Source organism: Schistocerca gregaria, chromosome 8 (genome assembly GCF_023897955.1).
Source record: "Schistocerca gregaria isolate iqSchGreg1 chromosome 8, iqSchGreg1.2, whole genome shotgun sequence".
NCBI classification, from domain to species: Eukaryota; Metazoa; Arthropoda; class Insecta; order Orthoptera; family Acrididae; genus Schistocerca; species Schistocerca gregaria.
In genome coordinates, this window is record NC_064927.1 from 64,651,692 (window position 1) to 64,655,301 (window position 3,610).

Sequence of the window (3,610 nt, forward strand, 5' to 3'; positions counted from 1 at the left end):
GTGTTGGGCCTTAAGCCGATTTTGAGCTTGAGTTGTTTTGCTCATAAAGCCTTCGCCCTAGGTCAAAGAACTGTTTCACGTAAGGAACTTGGCATTTCAAAAATTTTAATGTTGATGAATTTTAAGTGTTAGGCCATCAGCCGATTTTGAATTTGAGTTGTTTTGCTCATAAAGCCAGCACCCTAATTCAAAGAACTGGTTCACATAAGGAATTTAGCATTTAAAATTTTTATGTTGTTGAATTTGAAGTGTTGTGCCTTCAGCCGATTTTGAATTTAGTTGTTTTGCTCATAAAGCATTCACCCTACTTCAAATAACTGACTCATGTAAGGAATTTGGCATTTCAAAAAATTTAATGTTGTTGAATTTTAAGTGTTGGGACTTCTGCCGATTTTGAGATTGAGTTGTTTTGCTCATAAAGCCTTCACCCTAGTTCAAAGAACTGGTTCACGTAAGGAATTTGGCATTATAAAAATTTTAATGTTGTTGAATTTTAGGTGTTGGGCCTTCAGCTGATTTTGAGTTTGAGTTGTTTTGCTCATAAATCCTTCACCCTAGTTAATAGAACTGCTTCCCATAAGGAATTTGGCATTTTAATAATTTTAATGTTGTTAAATTTTAAGTGCTGTGCTTTTAGCCGATTTTGAGTTTGAGTTGTTTTGCTCATAAAGCCTTCACCCTAGTTAATAGAACTGTTTCACGTAAGGAATTTGGCATTTTAAAAATTTTAATTTTGTTAAATTTTTAGTGTTGGGCTTTCAGCCGATTTTCAGCTTGAGTTGTTTTGCTCATAAAGCCTTCGCCCTAGTTCAAAGAACCGTTTCACGTAAGGTACTTGGCGTTTTAATAATTTTAATGTTGTTGAGTTTTAAGTGTTGGTCCTTCAGCCGATTTTGAGTTTGAGATGTTTTGCTCATAAAGCCATCGCCCTATTTCAAAAAACTGGTTCACGTGAAGAATTTAGCACTTCAAAAATTTTAATGTTGTTAAAGTTTAAGTGTCGGGCCTTAAGCCGATTTTGAGCTTGAGTTGTTTTGCTCATAAAGCCTTCGAGCTAGGTCAAAGAACTGTTTCACGTAAGGAACTTGGCATTTCAAAAATTTTAATCTTGTTGAGTTTTAGGTGTTGGGCCATCGGCTGATTTTGAGTGTGAGTTCTTTTGCTCATAAAGCCTTCAACCTAGTTAATAGAACTGTTTCACGTAAGGAATTTGGCATTTTAATTATTTTAATGTTGTTGAGTTTTAAGTGTTGGTCCTTCAGCAGATTTTGAGTTTGAGATGTTTTGCTCATAAAGCCATCGCCCTATTTCAAAAAACTGGTTCACGTGAGGAATTTGTCACTTCAAAAATTTTAATGTTGTTGAATTTTAAGTGTTGGGCGTTCAGCCGATTTTGTGTTTGAGTTGTTTTGCTCATAAACCTTTCACCCTAGTTCAAAGAACTGGTTCACTTAAGGAATTTGGCATTTTAATAATTTTAATATTGTTGAATTTATGTGTTAGGCCTTCAGCCGATTTTGAGTTTGAGTTGTATTGCTCATAAAGTCTTCACCCTAGTTCAATGAACTGGTTAACGTAAGGAATTTGGCGTTTTAAAAATTTTAATGTCGTAGAATTTTAAGTGTTGGGCCTTCAGCCGATTTTGAGGTTGAGTTGTTTTGCTCATAAACCTTTCACCCAAGTTTAAATAACTGGTTCACGTAAGGAATTTGGCATTTCAAAAAAATTAATGTTGTTTAACTTTAAGAGTTGGGCCTTCATACGATTATGAGTTTGAGTTGTTTTGCTCATAAAGCCTTCACCCTAGTTCAAAGAACTAGTTCACATAAGGAATTTGGCATTTTAAAAATTTTAATGTTGATGAATTTTAAGTGTAAGGCCTTCAGACGATTTTGAGTTTGAGTTGTTTTGCTCATAAATCCTTCACCCTAGTTCAAAGAACTGGTTCACATAAGGAATTTAGCATTTAAAATTTTTATGTTGTTGAATTTGAAGTGTTGTGCCTTCAGCCGATTTTGAATTAAGTTGTTTTGCTCATAAAGCATTCACCCTAGTTCAAATAACTGACTCATGTAAGGAATTTGGCATTTCAAAAAATTTAATGTTGTTGAATTTTAAGTGTTTGTCCTTCAGCCTATTTTGAATTGCAGTTGTTTTCCTGTTAAAGCCTTCACCCTAGTTCAAAGAAGTGGTTCACGTAAGGAATTTGGCATTTTAAAAATTTTAATGTTGTTGAATTTTAAGTGTTAGGCCTTCAGCCGATTTTGAGTTTGAGTTGTTTTGCTCATAAAGCCTTCACCCTAGTTAATAGAACTGGTTCCCATAAGGAATTTGGCATTTTAATAATTTTAATGTTATTAAATTTTAAGTGCTGTGCTTTCAGCCTATTTTTAGTTTGAGTTGTTTTGCTCTATAGCCTTCACCCTAGTTCAAAGAACTGGTTCACGTAAGTAATTTGGCATTTTAAAAATTTTAATGTTGTTAAATTTTAAGTGTTGGGCCTTAAGGCGATTTTGAGCTTGAGTTGTTTTGCTCATAAAGCCTTCGCCCTAGGTCAAAGAACTGTTTCACGTAAGGAACTTGGCATTTCAAAAATTTTAATGTTTTTGAGTTTTAGGTGTTGGGCCATCAGCTGATTTTGAGTGTGAGTTCTTTTGCTCATAAAGCCTTCAACCTAGTTAATAGAACTGTTTCACGTAAGGAATTTGGCATTTTAAAAATTTTAATTTTGTTAAATATTAAGTGTTGGGCTTTCAGCCAATTTTGAGCTTAAGTGGTTTTGCTCATAAAGCCTTCACCCTAGTTCAAAGAACTGTTTCACGTAAGGTACTTGGCATTTTAATAATTTTAATGTTGTTGAGTTTTATGTGTCGGTCCTTCAGCCGATTTTGAGTTTGAGATGTTTTGCTCATAAAGCCATCGCCCTATTTCAAAAAATTGGTGCACGTTAGGAATTTGTCACTTCAAAAATTTTAATGTTGTTGAATTTAAAGTATTGGGCTTTCAGCCGATTTTGTGTTTGAGTTGTTTTTCTCATAAACCTTTCACCCTAGTTAAAAGAACTGGTTCATGTAAGGAATTTGGCATTTTAATAATTTTAATTTTGTTGAATTTATGTGTTAGGCCTTCTGCCGATTTTGAGTTTGAGTTGTATTGCTCATAAAGTCTTCACCCCAGTTCAATGAACTGGTTAACGTAAGGAATTTGGCATTTTAAAAATTTTAATATTGTTGAATTTTAAGTGTTTGTCCTTCAGCCTATTTTGAATTGCAGTTGTTTTGCTGATAAAACCTTCACCCTAGTTCAAAGAAGTGGTTCACGTAAGGAATTTGGCATTTTAAAAATTTTAATGTTGTTGAATTTTAAGTGTTAGGCCTTCAGCCGATTTTAAGTTTGAGTTGTTTTGCTCATAAAACCTTCACCCTAGATAATAGAACAGGTTCCCATAAGGAATTTGGCATTTTAATAATTTTAATATTGTTAAATTTTAAGTGCTGTGCTTTCAGCCGATTTTGAGTTTGAGTTGTTTTGCTCATAAAGCCTTCACCCTAGTTCAAAGAACTGGTTCACGTAAGGAATTTGGCATTTTAAAAATTTTAATGTTGTTAAA